The following is a 17,484-nucleotide window of genomic DNA, read 5'->3' on the forward strand; positions in this document are numbered from 1 at the left end:
GAGGGGTATTTTGAAAACACAATGTAAGTGGAAGGATAAGTGGAAGACCCCCAACCCCCCAAAAATGTGTCGATATATATTTCTTTAGGGAAAACTAATTTTCTTTGGGGGGAAAACAGAAAAATGTGCAGTTTTATAATGCTATGCTACACATTTTCTCATGTTTTGCAGTTTTAAAACCAAATTCTTGCAATTCTACACATTTTACAATGGGGCTGAGAGAAATAAATGCTTATTTATAGCTCATCTCATGCTATTCTTCACATTTTGCCATGAGGCTGAGAGAAAATGTTGCAGTTTTAAAGTAACTGTCCAGTGAAAATCTCATATTCTATTAACTCATACCCAAATAATGTTATTGACTCATCCTATACTCATATTTGTGACTAAAGATTAAATGGGAGAAAAAACATTTCAAAACCCTCAAACTTGTATCTCAGAAATCTGGAAACACTGCACAGTTACTTTAAAGGTCGACTTTGGGCAAAAATGCTAAATGAATGGCTTTAAACTGTATAACTGACCAATGCACCACCATACCAGGTCATTTAATGCTTAACCCAAAAAATTGATGAATAAGATATTTGTTACTGAGCTCTACAGCTTCCATCCAAAAACAAATCTTGTGAAATGACGTCAACACATACTGGAGGAGTTACTGGCTAGCTCAAGTGACTAGCTTAGCTAACAAACTAGCCAAGTCGGTCGCGGCGCACATGACCAGAATGACACCTTGATGAACCACCAAAGGCACACCCCATTTCTGTTTGAAAATGGAGAAAGAGGAGGAGTTGGACTGTTTTTCGTGCCAAAAGTCGACCGGTAAAGCTAATTTCCTGCAATTTTGCCATTGTGTTCATATGCTATCTGGGGGGCCCCCGACAATGGTTTAGAATAACCAAGCGACTTAACGCTAGCTACGTATACTAAACAAGAGAGCTACCCAAGCAATTCCACCGTTAGGAAACCGGAATAGCTAGCAGTTGCTAGCTCGACTCTGAGAGTTAGCCAACCTGGCTAGCATGCTATGCAGCGCTTTGTAGCTAGCCTGGTCTCAAAAGTCTACGTAGGACCGGATCACTGAGGTGGGACCCGGACCCTTCTGGGAAGAGGCAAGCACAGGCGGCGGGGGGATACCCACAGAACCTGGTCGCCTCCAGTAAGCAGCGACAGAGCGCACAGGAGCCGGGAGACATTCAACCCGACCAAAGACCCAATGCATCTCCGCGTACCGCAACTCAAACTCAGCCGAGGTACGGGCAACTGGGAGAGGAAGTTACTATCGGAAACACCAAGCTCCCTAAAGAATGCTACCCGATAGTCAAGAGAACCTGCGCCACGGACTAGTAGGGGAACAGTGCCCACCGTCCCCAAGTCTCGCCCATGAACTGATTCGAGCGAGGGCAGCCTGAGCATGCACCGAGCCAAGACATACTAGGCAACAAACGTGAGTATCTTTTAATTCATTGGGGCGTGGTCGCGAACCACAACCCGGCTTGTTAGCCTTTGTCGTTTTGGTCGAGTTAGACATCTTACTTATTGTTATAGCCAGGCCAAGCAATCCGAAGAATAACTAATTGTTTGTGATTAGGAAATGTATGAGAACCATACAAACTTCAGCATACAACATCCAGGGGGTGAGCACGCTCTACCACTAAGGGACAGTTTAGTTGGTTCAAAATTCAAAAGGCACTCACACAGCTGAGCTATCTTTGTTGCTATCTCTATTTTTTTCACAGTTTAGTTGGTGCAACGAAAGACAGTCTCGTGTTCATGTGTGCAGCAGTGATTGCATACTTGCAAGTGGCTTGGTACACATTGCTGACAGCACCAGTATACAATTACTGAACAGCAGCAGTAGGAAATAAGAGCTGTGGTCGGTTCCCCCAATGATTGAAATGCATCCTATTGAAGATAACCTTTTGGATAGCCTTGCTGTCCATCTCATTTATTCTGAAATGCATCCTCAACTCTGCAATACTCAGTACACCAGGGGCCTATTCATCAGGGTGCAAACGTGGCAGAATATCCAGATATAAATGTATTGTATAAAACAGGGGCCATATCAACAAAGCCTCTCAGAGTAGAAAATTGCCCAACTAGCACATAACGTTCTAAGAACCATATGTTTCTTAGAGCTTGGTGAGAGTGTGATTGTCCTATGGTTATTCTGCATGCAACCTTCCCACAACTTTCTGGGAATGGTGCAGGATAGTTGCTTGGCTTTAGAACATTCTCAGCACATTTAAGGAACTTGACAAAAAGTGTCCTTACGTTAACAGAATGTTTCTTAAAGTTCAAAGATGGTTATATTTCATTTCAAATTTGGTAATGTTCTAGGAACGTTCTCTAAGTGGTTTGACATTGGGAATATTCTCAAATAGTTCAGAGAACATTAATCCTTTACACTCGTGGGCATTGGCCTATATGTATAAGGCAAAATGTTTCTTACAGAAGAAATATGAAATGCATAACCATGTAACAATTGAAAGGGAACAGTTTGGAGATTATGGGAAAATTATTAGATCAAACATGAGGACAGAACAGTTGATTTTATGTGCATTTTACATTTACTGTACTTTTCGGTGCATTTGTTGATAACAAAATCTGAAAACACTCTGGATACATTCAGTAACATGATAATAATATTCCTGTGGGGTAGGTGCAACATAAGACAATGATGGAGTTATGTCACACATGCAGATATATAGGAATGTTTGCTCAATACAAAGTTACAATTAATTGATTGCAGCATTACCACTGAAATGGAGAAGGCATGTGGAAGGGGGAGAAGGTAGGGAACTTGTTTGTCTGCCCTATATTAAAGAAAATAAATGGCCTGAAGAAAATTGGCATAAATACAGAAATGTTCCAGTTCCATTTAAGGACAAAAATGGTGACAGCTGCACCACACAGGTTCCAAAAAAGCTGGGAAGATATCTTCAATGTTCCGTTCCCATGGCACTTGGTTTATGATGTGCAAAGCTTATACAGACATACCCAAGACTGCCAAAGGTGCTTCTACAAAGTATTGACTCAGGGGTGTGAATACTTATGTAAATGAGATATTATTGTATTTCATTTTCAATAAATTAGCAAAAATGGTCAAAAACATGTCTTCGCTTTGTCATTATGGGGTATTGTGTGTAGATTAGGTGAGATTATTTATTTTTGTAATCTATTTTGAATTCAGGCTGTAACACAACAAAATGTGGAATAAGTCAAGGAGTATGAATACTTTCTGCAGGCACTTTATAGCATGTTACTGTACAGCCACTGCTTTCCAATTTAGGCGTTTATCAGTGCCCAAATTTTCAACATACGAGTACGAGTGTAAAGGGCTACGAAACAACATTCTTCTGTGGGAATTTCAGTACTTCAGAATAGTGTTTCCTACAGGTTCTCATGGTTCCATTTAAACTCATGTTCTCATACATTCCATTCTTCTCAGAATCAACAAAACTCACTCTATCCTTTATCTCGTTAAGTGTGTTCAGGTGTGTTAGCTGCGCCCACTAATTGGCCACATCTGATCTTAATGAGTGCTTGTTTCTTTTAAAATGGGGTCTGTTTGAATAGACAAAAACAGCTTTGTATGAGTAAAAAAATCATGGCATGCTAGCTCCATCCTGGTGGCGCAGTGGACTAATTCCATGGATAGAAAACAGAAGATCATAGGTTTGAATAATAAACAAAATACAAGTCTCCTCGTAGGTTGATGGGGGTGCTACTGTGGGTGACCCGGCCTATAGAGCACCCGTCCAGCGCTCTAACGTCCATGGGAATGGAGAGGGGCTGAGTGGGGATGCCCAGCTCGGACGCCGAGGTGGAACCGGACTTCCTCTCCTTCCTTCGTTCCTGTAGTCGCCCATCGATCTGAATGGTCAAGGCGATGAGTGAGTCGAGACCCAGCGGTAGTTCCCGGGCTGCAAGCACGTCCTTTACTTCCTCCGATACTCCGTGCAAGAACGTGTCGAACAGCGCTTCCGGGTTCCAGGCACACTCAGCTGCCAACGTGTGGAAATCCAGTGCATAGACTGCCACACCGCGGGATTCTTGCCAAAGCTGGAGTAACTTCCGGCAGCCTCTCTCCCGGACAATGGCGCACCGAAAACCTTCTTTACCTCCTGCATGAACTCCTCCAGACTGAAGCAAAGGGCCTACTGTTGTTCCCACACTGCCGTAGCCCAGGCGAGAGCCCTCCTGGACATCAGCGTGATGAGGTACGCTATCTTAGAGTGGTCCGAGGGGAAGGAGGAGGGCTGCAGCTCGATGATGAGCGAACACTGAGTGAGAAATGCCAGACAGGTTCTCGACTCTCCAGCGAAGCGTTCCGGGGGAGGTAAGTGGGGTTCTCGGGAATGCGGGGTGGCCGGGGAGGCCGTGCTGCTAACAGCCGGGTTACTGAGGGGCTGGGAGGTTACCGTCGTGGTAGGCAGCCTAACAGACAACCCGCGGAATTGCTCCAGCAATGTATTAAACGCTCGGTCATGGCGTTCGACCAAGGTCTGGAACCCTTCCATGAGACCACGAAGCAACTCCTCGTGCCTTCCAATGGTGGCTCCTTGGGAGGAGATGGTGTTGCGGAGCTGGTCCGAGTCTGCTGGGTCAGTCAAGGCCAGTTTGTACTATCACGTTTCAGGAGAAGACCCAGATGCAGACAGTGTTGAAGTAACAAAAGTGTATTACAAAAACAGGGGGCAGGCAAATGACAGGTCAAGGGCAGGCAGAGGTCAGTAATCCAGATCAGAGTCCAAAAGGTACCAAACGGCAGGCAGTCTCAGGGTCAGGGCAGACAGAGGTCAATAATCCAGGGTGGTGTGACAAGGTACAGAACGGCAGGCAGGCTCAGGGTCAGGGCAGGCAGAATGGTCAAAACCGGGAAAACTAGAAAACAGGAACTTGAGAAAGACAGGAGCAAGGGGAAAACCGCCGGTAGGCTTGATGAAACAAAACAAACTGGCAACAGACAAACAGAGAACACAGGTATAAATACACTGGGGATAATGGGGAAGATGGGCGACACCTGGAGGGGGGGTGGAGACAAGCACAAAGACAGGTGAAACAGATCAGGGTGTGACAGTTATTTAATTACCTTCAAATAACCTATAATGTCCGTTCTCAGAAACCTCCCAGGAAAACTTTCAGGGAACCATAGTAAAACATTCTCAGAACCTCCCTGCAACCTAAAAATGTACGTTCCCAGAACAGGCAACATTTTCACGTCCGTTCTCAGAACTTTCAATTTTACCGTTCAGGAAACTTATGGCTTCGTCCCAGAACCAATGGGACTACCTGGGTACTTACCAGCAGGTGTCTTGATTATAGAAAAAGGCAGTGAGTCAGTGGTTCCTGGCCATAGACAGGCAATTGCTTTGGAGTTGTTGAAAGAATGCTTTGATATTTCTGTATGATCAACCCAGAAATAATATCTAGACCTACATGCTTTTGACAATGATTTCATGAGGCCTAATTCACATGATATGCCTAAATACTTATAACCACAAATAACCACTGGGCTAATAAATAATCACATATTTTTCTTTCGATTATTTCATTAACCTATATAATGTTATTTCAAGTTATCCCTTTGGCGCGCATGACAAAGCGATTTAGAGTTGTTGAATGGGAGTGACGAGTGTTTTGATAAACGGTATTATCAAAATTCATTTGTTTTTGGGCATGCCTATAAGTTGGGCAATTGAAACATCTTTTGGGCCATTGTTGACTTTGATTGTGTTCGGTGAAAATGATAGACCTTTCAAATGTTTTATGCAACGTTATCGGCATGTGAATTGATGCCTACTGTACCAAAGTGATTAGTTGTTAAACAGGAGTGACAAGTGTGTTGATAAAATTTATCCAAATTCCTCTTTGAACCAGCATCATACTGTATGATTCAGTGCAATGCCTGTCACATTTTTCAAAATATCAGAATATATATACAGTGGGGAAAAAAAGTATTTAGTCAGCCACCAATTGTGCAAGTTCTCCCACTTAAAAAGATGAGAGAGGCCTGTAATTTTCATCATAGGTACACGTCAACTATGACAGACAAAATGAGAAGAAAAAAAATCCAGAAAATCACATTGTAGGATTTTTAATGAATTTATTTGCAAATTATGGTGGAAAATAAGTATTTGGTCAATAACAAAAGTTTCTCAATACTTTGTTATATACCATTTGTTGGCAATGACACAGGTCAAACGTTTTCTGTAAGTCTTCACAAGGTTTTCACACACTGTTGCTGGTATTTTGGCCCATTCCTCCACGCAGATCTCCTCTAGAGCAGTGATGTTTTGGGACTGTCGCTGGGCAACACAGACTCTCAACTCCCTCCAAAGATTTTCTATGGGGTTGAGATCTGGAGACTGGCTAGGCCACTCCAGGACCTTGAAATGCTTCTTACGAAGCCACTCCTTCGTTGCCCGGGCGGTGTGTTTGGGATCATTGTCATGCTGAAAGACCCAGCCACGTTTCATCTTCAATGCCCTTGCTGATGGAAGGAGGTTTTCACTCAAAATCTCACGATACATGGCCCCATTCATTCTTTCCTTTACACGGATCAGTCGTCCTGGTCCCTTTGCAGAAAAACAGTAGGTATGGTGTTCTTTGGATGCAACTCAGCATTCTTTGTCCTCCAAACACGACGAGTTGAGTTTTTACCAAAAAGTTCTATTTTGGTTTCATCTGACCATATGACATTCTCCCAATCCTCTTCTGGATCATCCAAATGCACTCTAGCAAACTTCAGACGGGCCTGGACATGTACTGGCTTAAGCAGGGAGACACGTCTGGCACTGCAGGATTTGAGTCCCTGGCGGCGTAGTGTGTTACTGATGGTAGGCTTTGTTACTTTGGTCCCAGCTCTCTGCAGGTCATTCACTAGGTCCCCCCGTGTGGTTCTGGGATTTTTGCTCATCGTTCTTGTGATCATTTTGACCCCACGGGGTGAGATCTTGCGTGGAGCCCCAGATCGAGGGAGATTATCAGTGGTCTTGTATGTCTTCCATTTCCTAATAATTGCTCCCACAGTTGATTTCTTCAAACCAAGCTGCTTACCTATTGCAGATTCAGTCTTCCCAGCCTGGTGCAGGTCTACAATTTTGTTTCTGGTGTCCTTTGACAGCTCTTTGCCTTGGCCATAGTGGAGTTTGGAGTGTGCCTGTTTGAGGTTGTGGACAGATGTATTTTATACTGATAACAAGTTCAAACAGGTGCCCTTAATACAGGTAACGAGTGGAGGACAGAGGAGCCTCTTAAAGAAGAAGTTACAGGTCTGTGAGAGCCAGAAATCTTGCTTGTTTGTAGGTGACCAAATACTTATTTTCCACCATAATTTGCAAATAAATTCATAAAAAATCCTACAATGTGATTTTCTGGATCTTTTTTTCGCAATTTGTCTGTCATAGTTGACGTGTACCTATAATGAAAATTACAGGCCTCTCTCATCTTTTTAAGTGGGAGAACTTGCACAATTGGTGGCTGACTAAATACTTTCCCCCCCACTGTATACAGTACCAGTCAAAGTTTGGATACACCTACTCATTCCAGTTTTTCTTGTGTAAAGCTGTCATCAAGGCAAAGGGTGGCTACTAACACTTTTTTGGTTACTACATGATTCCATATGTGTGATTTCATAGTTTTGATGTCTTCACTATTATTCTACAATGTAGAAAATAGTACAAATAAAGAAAAATCCTTAAATGAGTAGGTGTGTTCAAACTTTTGACTGGTACTGTATATATATGAGTCTCACCGTCTTGTCTGTCATGTATGCCTACAATTATAGGGAATGATGTCTGCTGGTCTACTCATTACATTTCTATCTGCAACATTCAGAATGTTTCACCCCAGGCCCTGGCTAAGAAGGTGCAAGGGAGCAACATTACAGAATGTTCAGATAGAAATGTGTAGAACAGATCATAGGACTGCCTTATCTGTTTGAGTCTGCCGCTCTATATGTTACATTTCTATATGCAATCTCTATACTTTTCTATGTGCAGTAAGCCTTATGGACGTTTCACCCCAGGCCCTATATGGCCAGCCACTGAGCCACGGAGAGAAGACGCCCTTCACTAGAACTGATAACTGTCTGCTCTAATTATTATATTTCTATGTGCAGTGCTCTGAATGTTTCACCCCAGGCCCTGCACAGCCTGCACAGCTTGCCATGGCACGGAGACACACTTCACTAGAAGTGATAAGGACCCGCCGTAGCCTTCCCCTCCATTATCACATTCCATTGCTTCCCGTTGAACTCTGCAGCGCAGAATTAGCGCCGAGTCCACTCTACTGCTACTGCTTGATCTGAAGGCTGTGTCCCAAATATGCACCCTATTCCCTATGTAGTGCACTACTTTTGACCAGGGCCCATAGGGCTAGTGTAGAAGTAGCGGACTTGTAATGAGTAGTTAGACAAAGTCGTCTTGGATGTTCAGCGTTCGAAGTGAGTGACAGAGACCTTTTGACTTCTGCATCATGTGCATATTAAAATATCTGTTTGTCTTATATTAGGCTGAACGGACTGAATGTAATGGTCATTCTGGATCTGAGTACTGTAATTATAATACTGTACATTAGGTCCAATTAATACTTTACCTTTACACATGATATCTCTTTGTCTAGGACTGAACGGACTGAAGGACTGAATGTAGGTTAATGCTCATCATGCATTCAGTAATGGATAGCTACAATACAAGTGCATATTATGTGCATAAGAACCCTTTGAGTAAGACTAAAGGGACTGAATGTTGCCTAATGGTCGTCATGCATTTATACTGAACAGAAATATAAACGCAACATGTAAAGTGTTGGTCCCATGTTTCATGAACTGAAACAAAAGATCCCAGAAATTTTCCATACACACAAAAAGCTTATTTTTTCAGATTTTGTGTACACATTTGTTTATATCCCTGTTAGCGAGCATTTCTCCTTTGCCAAGATAATCCATTCACCTGACAGGTGTGGCATATCAGGAAGCTGATTATACAGCATGGTCATTACACAGGTGCACGTTGTGCTGGGGACAATAAAAGGCCACTCTAAAATGTGCAGTTTTGTCACACAACACAATGCCACAGATGTCTAAAGTTTTGAAGGAGCATGCAATTGGCAAGCTGACTGCAGGAATGTCCACCAGAGTTGTTGTCAGAGAATTGAATGTTCATTTCTGTACCATAAGCCGTGTCCAACGTCGTTTTAGAGAATTTGGCAGTACGTCCAGCAGCCAACCGGACAGCAGATGAAATTGAGGAGTATTTCTGTCTGTAATAAAGCCCTTTTTGGGGGAAAATTCATTCTGATTGGCTGGGCCTGGCTCCCCAGTGGGTGGGCTTATGCCCTCCCAGGCCCGCCCATGGCTGTGCCCCTGCCCAGTCATGTGAAATACATAGATTAGGGCCTAATGAATTTATTTCAATTGACTGATTTCCTTATATGAACTGTAACTCAGTAAAATCTTTGAAATTGTTGCATGTTACATTTATATTTTGTTCAGTGTGGTAATAGATACTGTACTGTACATTAGGTCCTTAACATTATTATGTAATGTAGTATTTATTATATGTCGATATTAAAGGGATAGTTCACCCAAATTACAAAATTACACATAGCAGCCAGGTTATCAAACCCAAAACATTGATTGCTGATACTGTCTCTCCTTGTCCTAAGACTGCTTATAGAGTAAGGAAACCAATATTTAATTTTGGTGAACCATCCCTTTAATTTTGTCAAAAATAATCTAGTGTTCTTTTTTTTATTGGTTGCCACAGATTAGTCTCTACACTGCAGTGATGATACATTTTTAGGTTATCCTTTTATTTATTTTTCATTTAGATTTTATTTTAATACAGGTGATCTCATCCCATTGAGATTAAAAAACTAAAATCAATCTTTTCAAGGGGACACCTGTCCCAACAAGATTGCCACATGCCCAGCAATCAAACACTACAGTTGGGGGTATTATAATTTATCCTTTATTTTAAGGTGATCCCATTGAGATTAAAAAATGTATAACAAGGGATATCACCCAAAAGACATTGCCCCAGCAATCAGACATTACACTATTTGGGTATTATTACAGCTACACCAGTATTATTATTACCCGTACTATAATGCAGTATCAGGTGGTAAGTTCAGCTAGGTTCAGTCACGCGCTCTGCTTGGTCTCTGCTCTGCACTCAAACATTTTTTTCCCCTGGAGGATCCTTCATGATCATTTAAGGTTAAAAAATGAACCTTAAGGTTAATTTAAGAACCCATACTCTGCCATCAGTTCGTGTTTGAACCTTTGTAGACTTAAGGGGTGCTTTGAAGAACCCTTTTCAAAAGAGGGGTGCGTTTTGGAGCCAGCAGTGCTCTCGTGAGTAAAGGGCGCTCGTGCGTATAATTCAAATTGAAACGGTTGGTCAAAAGACTCACTGGAAGCGGGAAGCGCGTGGATGGTTGTAGACCCGACTGGTGAGAGACAACTTGCAACGGATCGATGAGAAAGGTGAGTAAACGTTAGCTATTCGCTAGCTAAAATAATTATTCATCAAAGTGATATAAAAAACAGTACATCATGTAATGTACTCTTCGTTTTTCATCAGCTAGCCTGTAATGTTAGCTGGTAATTGTTGTATAATTGTTGGTACATCTTAGCTAACGTTAGCTTGCTAGTTAAAGTTACTGTAACGTTAGCTAACTTTAGCTAGCTAGGTTCAATATTGCAAAATGTTAATCCTCATTTAAACCCATAATACACTCTCTCACCACTCCTTCCATCCTCCTCCCTTTAAGACTAGTCCCTGTCTTATCCTGCCCCCATCCAGTTGAGTTGTAGAGAGTTTGGGTGCTGTGAAAAACTCAGCCTCCATAAACAGGTAAGACACACACACACACACCACACACACACACAGAGAGAGGGAGAGAGAGATAACCCAATCTAGGTTATGTTAAAGGTGCAATATACAGAAATCGTTCCGCCATTTCCTGGTTGCAAAAATTCGAATAGTTTGCCTAATTTCAGTTTATGTGACAAAACAAGCAGTCATTGTGTAAAGAATAATTGTACCATCTAAACCACTATGAAATATAATTTCCATAACCCAAAATATTGTATTTTCAGTAGTTTGAAGCTGGTGTACTAAACTGAAAGAAAAAGACACAAAAACAAAACTTAAGAACGGGAAGCATAGAAATAACGCACATAGAACAGATCTACCTTTCTTAGACTGGCTTTCAATGAGAATGATAGATCTATAATTCACATTTCTATGTGAATTTGGTCAGATCTCAACCTCAACAAACAGGTAAGACAGACACACACAGATGACCCAGTCTAGGTTATGTTAGACTTGCAACCCAGGATACTTGGTTGTAAACTTGACAAAACGATTTAAACCCGTGATATATTCTCTTACCATCTCTCTCCATCCTCATCCCTTTAGTCCCTGTCTTATCCTGCCCCTGTCCAGTTAAGTTGTAGAGAGTTTGGGAGCTGTGAGCTATGATAGAGAAATATATCAACCTCCACAAACAGGTAAGGCACACACAGAGAGAGCGAGATGACCCAATGTATGTTATGTTAAACTTGACAAAAGAAGAATAAATAAATACGATTAGTGAGATGCATTTGATATCGAATACTCATGTTGTTTATGTTGTGTTTATGTCTAATGTATTTGCAATGTGATTATTGTGTGTTCTGTTACTCCTGTCTCTGTCCTCCATACTCTCCCTCTCAATACTGTCTCGTCATAATCACTGCAGCTGATAGCATAGCACATACTCAACTTTTACTTGATGATAATCAACGGCATAAATCAAAGTAATTTGCATTACAAACCGAATTGTTAATTTAAATGTAGTCTTGTATGTTTCTCTTTTGCTATAGGTACCCCACAACCCGGCAATACATGGATGTGTGCACAGTGCTCATTCAAAAGTACTCCTTGTTGAGAGACCAGACAGGGAAGGGATATGTAAGCATTCTTGAATTTTCCTACCCACATTAATTCACACACTAATAACCTTTTTACACTATTGTGCCTACCCAGACCATAATGTGCTGTCTTGGATATTTTCTTCTCACATTGTTTATTCCATCACATTTCCAGCAGCATAAAAATACCATCTCTAGTTATGTAATTGTTCTGCTCCTCTGACCTCAGTCCCAATAATACTGTGTAAGGTGTGCTCAGTTGTTAACGTACTGTTTGAAATATGACTTGAGTAACCATAATATATTTTTTATTTTATTTGTTAAACTTCTTACAGTGTGTAAAGTTCCCCATCACCTACCAAAATAATAGGGGATCTCTTTGCGGATGAGAGCCACGTCCAACTCTTCCTGGATGGAGAGGAGCTACTCACTAAAGAGCCAGAGGACATCTCCATGGGATTGGGAGTGTAAATGGGGGTCCATTTTCTTTTTAATATTGAGTATGCAGCATCAGTGAAAAACACTATGCTGAGCATTCAGAAACGTGTTCTGGGAATTTATGAGGGGGGTAAATTACCAACAAATGCCGTAGAGAGGGATAGGGGAGACCAGAGCACAAAGTAACACGAGGTCAGTTGTAACAGCCAAATTACTCAAATGATAAACTACTGAGAAAGCTGTTATTCGATGTGCTAATGCTTTGTTAGTGTCTACATGCTTATGAATGTTATTATTGACCTGTGAAATATTCTCCATATATCTAAACATATAATTTTTATCAGTAAGCTGGGGTCTTTTGATTGGTATAGTTGATGGCAATAGTTATTGTTGTATTTATAGTATAGGCTCTTATCTTGTTGTCGATACACATCAAATATGAATGTTCGTCAACGGTTGACATTGTACTTTATTTATTGATTGCATATTTCGATTTCTGTGACTTTCAAAGTCAATAAAATGAATTTGTGACATTACAAGTTTGCCACTTAATGTTATTTGTATTATTATTGTTAATAGTATTATTGTTTTTATGATTATTATTACTATTATTCATAATAGCATACATGGGACATAAAAGGTTCCTATAGCAACCTTAAAACCATAAAAGGATCCTCCGGGAAAAGGTAGAAAACTAACCGAGCACCGAGGCTACATCAATGATGTACAGTATTTAAACCCTGGATTGCTGATGCTATGTATTAGCCATTGAGAGGCTTTGAAGACACCAGTTGGTCATATTGGCACTCCCCAGTAGGAGCAGTCCTCCATAGGAATGGAGTATTTCAATTTCAGTATTTCAATTAAAGGTTTCAATGACACAATTCAATCTATTTAAGTATTGTGTTGTTGTAGTTGGGACAGTAACATTAGTATTCTCAAAAAATTATACTTGAATGAAAATGTTATTCTATATATATATTTGTATGTTTTTATGTTTAGATCACAGAATATAATTTAAAAGTATGCATTAAGGGTCTGTAATTGAATAAATGTGGCAAAAAAACAAATGTAGACATTAATAAAGGCATTTCTATAGCTTCCTAAATATTTTTTACAACGGTGGGGGAGTGCCAAGATGGAGGCACGGTGGCTTCAACACAATGCCCCCTATTAGTCATCTAGTGTATATATAAATCATTGGGCTAGATCCATGAAGTCAGAGTGCGGCCAACTCACAGGGCACAGCAATCTACTCTAAAAGGCTACTCTAAAATGTGCAGTTTTGTCACACAACACATTGCCACAGATGTCTCAAGTTTTGAGGGAGCATGCTATTGGCATGCTGACTGCAGGAATGTCCAACAGAGCTGTTGACAGAAAATGTAATGTTAATTTCTCTACCATATGCCGCCTCCAATGTCGTTTTAGAGAATTTGACAGTACGTCCAACCGGCCTTACAACCGCAGACCACGTCGAACCACGCCAGCCCAGGACCTCCACATCCGGCTTCTTTACCTGTGAGATCCTGATTGACTGATTCCCTTCTATGAACTGTAACTCAGTAAAATCTTTGAAATTGTTGCATGTTGTGTTTATATTTTTGTTCAGTCAACAGTGCCTTCGGAAAGTATTCAGACCCCTTGACTTTCCACATTTTGTTACGTTACAGCCTTATTAAAAAATGGATTCAAACATTTTTTTACTCATCAATCTACACACAATACCCCATAATGACAAAGCAAAAACAGGTTTTGGGATTTTTTTTGCTAATTGATTAAAAATAAGAAAATGAAATATCACATTTACATAAGTATTCAGACCCTTTACTCAGTACTTTGTTGATGCACCTTTGGCAGCGATTACAGCATCGAGTCTTCTTGGGTATGACGCTACAAGCTTGGCACACCTGTATTTGGGGAGTTTCTCCCATTCTTCTCTGCAGATCCTCTCAAGCTCTGTCAGGTTGGATGGGGAGCGTTGCTGCACAGCTATTTTCAGGTCTCTCCAGAGATGTTCAATCGGGTTCAAGGCCAGGCTCTGGCTGGGCCACTCAAGGACATTCAGAGACTTGTCCCGAATCCACTCCTGCGTTGTCTTGGCTGTGTGTGTAGGGTCGTTGTCCTGTTGGAAGGTGAACCGTCGCCCCCAGTCTGAGGTCCTGAGCGCTCTGGAGCAGGTTTTCATCAAGGATCTCTATGTAACGTTCATCTTTGCCTCGATCCTGACTAGTCTCCCAGTCCCTGACGCTGAAAAACATCCCCACAGCATGATGCTGCCACCACCATGCCTCACCGTAGAGATGGTACCAGGTTTCCTCCAGACGTGACACTTGGCATTCAGGCCAAAGAGTTCAATCTTGGTTTCATCAGACCAGAGAATATTTTTTCTCATGGTCTGAGAGTCTTTAGGTGCCTTTTGGCAAACTCCAAGCAGGCTGTCATGTGCCTTTTACTGAGGAGTGGCTTCCGTCTGGCCACTCTACCATAAAGGCCTGATTGGTGAAGTGCTGCAGAGATGGTTGTCCTTCTGGAAAGTTCGCCCCTTTCCACAGAGAAACTCTAGAGCTCTGTCAGAGTGACCATCAGGTTCTTGGTCACCTCCCTGACCAAGGCCCTTCTCCCCGATTGCTCAGTTTGGCTGGGCGGCCAGCTCAAGGAAGAGTCTTGGTGGTTCCAAACATCTTCCATTTAAGAATGATGGAGGCCAACTTGTTCTTGGGGACCTTCAATGCTGCAGACATTTTTTGGTACCCTTCCCCAGAACTGTGCCTCGACACAATCCTGTTTCGTTGCTCTACGGACAATTCCTTGACCTCATGGCTTGGTTTTTGCTCTGACATGCACTGTCAACTGTGGGACCTTATATAGACAGGTGTGTGCCTTTCCAAATCATGTCCAATCAATTTAATTTACCACAGGTGGACTCCAATCAAGTTGTGGAAACATCTCAAGGATGATTAGTGGAAACAGGATAAATAATAATATAAAAATAATATGCCATTTAGCAGACGCTTTTATCCAAAGCGACTTACAGTCTTGTGCGCATAAATTTTTACATATGGGTGGTCCCAGGGATCGAACCCACTACCCTGGCGTTACAAACGCCATGCTCTACCAATTGAGCTACAGAGGACCACACCTGAGACCTGAGGATTAACCTGAGATCAATTTCGAGTCTCAGAGCAAAGGGGCTGAATACTTATGGAAATAATGTATTTCTGTTTTTTATTTCTAATAAATTTGCTAACATTTTTAAAAACGTGTTTTCACTTTTTCATTATGGGGTATTGTGTGTAGATTGATGAGGATTGGAAAAAAAAATCAATTTTAGAATAAGGCTGTAATGTAAAACAAAATGTAGAAAAAGTCGAGGGATCTGAATACTTTCCAAAGGCACTGTACATAGCGGTTAAGAGCCTTGGGCCAGTAACTGAAAGGTCGCTGGTTTGAATCACCGAGCCGGCAAGGTGAAAAAATCTGTCATTCTGCCCTTGAGCAAGGCAGTTAACCCCCAACAACTATTTCCCGGGCGCCGATTATGGCAGCCCCCCGCACCTCTCTGATTCAGAGAGGTTGGGTTAAATATGGAAGACACATTTCGGTTGAATGCATTCAGTTGTGCAGCTGACTAGGTATCCCCTTTCACTTCCCTTTAATTCAGGTGCGCCCTGGTGTTTCTGTAGTGCACTTGGAAGTTTTCAAAACAAATGGCCACTGGATTGATGCAAATAATCATGATTCTGCCAGGTAGGTATACAGTGCCTTCAGAAAGTATTCACACCCCTTGACTTTTTCCACATTTTGTTGTGTTACAGCCTGAATTTAAAATGGATTAAATCTAGATTGTTGGTCACAGGCCTACACACAATACCCCAAAATGTCAAAGTGGAATTATGTTTTTCGACATTTTTACAAAATAATAAAAAATGAAAAGCTGAAATGTCTCGAGTCAATAACTATTCAAACCCTTTGTTATGGCAAGCCAGAATAATTTCACAAGTAAAACAGTGCTTAACAAGTCAGATAATACGTTGCATGGACTCACTCTGTGTGCAATTATAGTGTTTAACATGATTTTTGAATGACTACCTCATCTCTGTATCCCACATATACAATTATTTGTAAGGTCCCTCAGTCGAGCACTGAATTTCAAACACAGATTCAACCACAAAGACCAGGGAGGTTTTCCAATGGTAGATGGTTAAAAATAAATTGAATATCCCTTTGAGCATGGTGAAGATATGAATTACACTTTGGGTGGTGTATCAATACACCCAGTCACTAAAACAATACTTCCTAACTCAGTGGCCGGAGAGGAACGAAACCGCTCAGGGATTTCATCATGAGGCCAATGGTGACTTTAAAAGAGTTACAGAGTTTAATGGCTGTGATAGGAGAAAACTGAGGATGGATCAACAACATTGTAGTTACTCCACAATACTAACATAATTGACAGAGTGAAAAGAAGGAAGCCTGTACAGAATAAAAATGTTCCAAAACATGCACCCTGTTTGCAACAAGGCAATAAAGTAATACTGCCAGAAATGTGGCAAAGCAATTAACTTTTTGTCCTGAATGCAAAGTGTTATGTTTGGGGCAAATCCAATACAACACATTACTGAGTACCACTCCATATTTTCAAGCATAGTGGTGGCTGTATCGTGTTATGGGTATGCTTGTTATCGTTAAGGACTAGGGAGTTTTTCAGGATAAAAAAGAAACAGAATGGAGCTCAGCACAGGCAAAATCCTAGAGGAAAACGTGGTTCAGTCTGCTTTCCACCAGACACTGAGAGATTAATTTACCTTTCAGCAGGACAATAACCAATAACACAAGGCCAAATCTACACTCGAGTTGCTTACCAAGAAAACAGTGAATGTTCCTGAGTGGCCGATTTACAGTTTTGACTTAAATCTACTTGAAAATCTATGGCAAGACCAGAAAATGGTTGTCTAGCAATGATGAACAATCAATTTGACAGAGCTTGAAGAATTTTGAAATGAATAATAGGCAAATGTTTCACAATCCAGGTGTGGAAAGCTCTTAGACTTACCCAGAAAGACTCACAGTGGTACTTGCAGCCAAAGGTTACTTATGTAAATGAGATATTTCTGTAT

At 41.3% G+C, this 17,484-nt stretch overlaps 1 protein-coding gene across 1 annotated transcript in view; it reads left to right on the top strand.

Annotated features, from left to right (window-relative positions):
- The window catches only part of gal3st4 (galactose-3-O-sulfotransferase 4), a 51,355-nt gene that overhangs the window by 17,119 nt on the left and 16,752 nt on the right, over window positions 1-17,484 (top strand). The window lies entirely within an intron of this gene.

The sequence above is a fragment of the Coregonus clupeaformis genome, chromosome 8, assembly GCF_020615455.1.
Source record: "Coregonus clupeaformis isolate EN_2021a chromosome 8, ASM2061545v1, whole genome shotgun sequence".
NCBI lineage: Eukaryota > Metazoa > Chordata > Actinopteri > Salmoniformes > Salmonidae > Coregonus > Coregonus clupeaformis.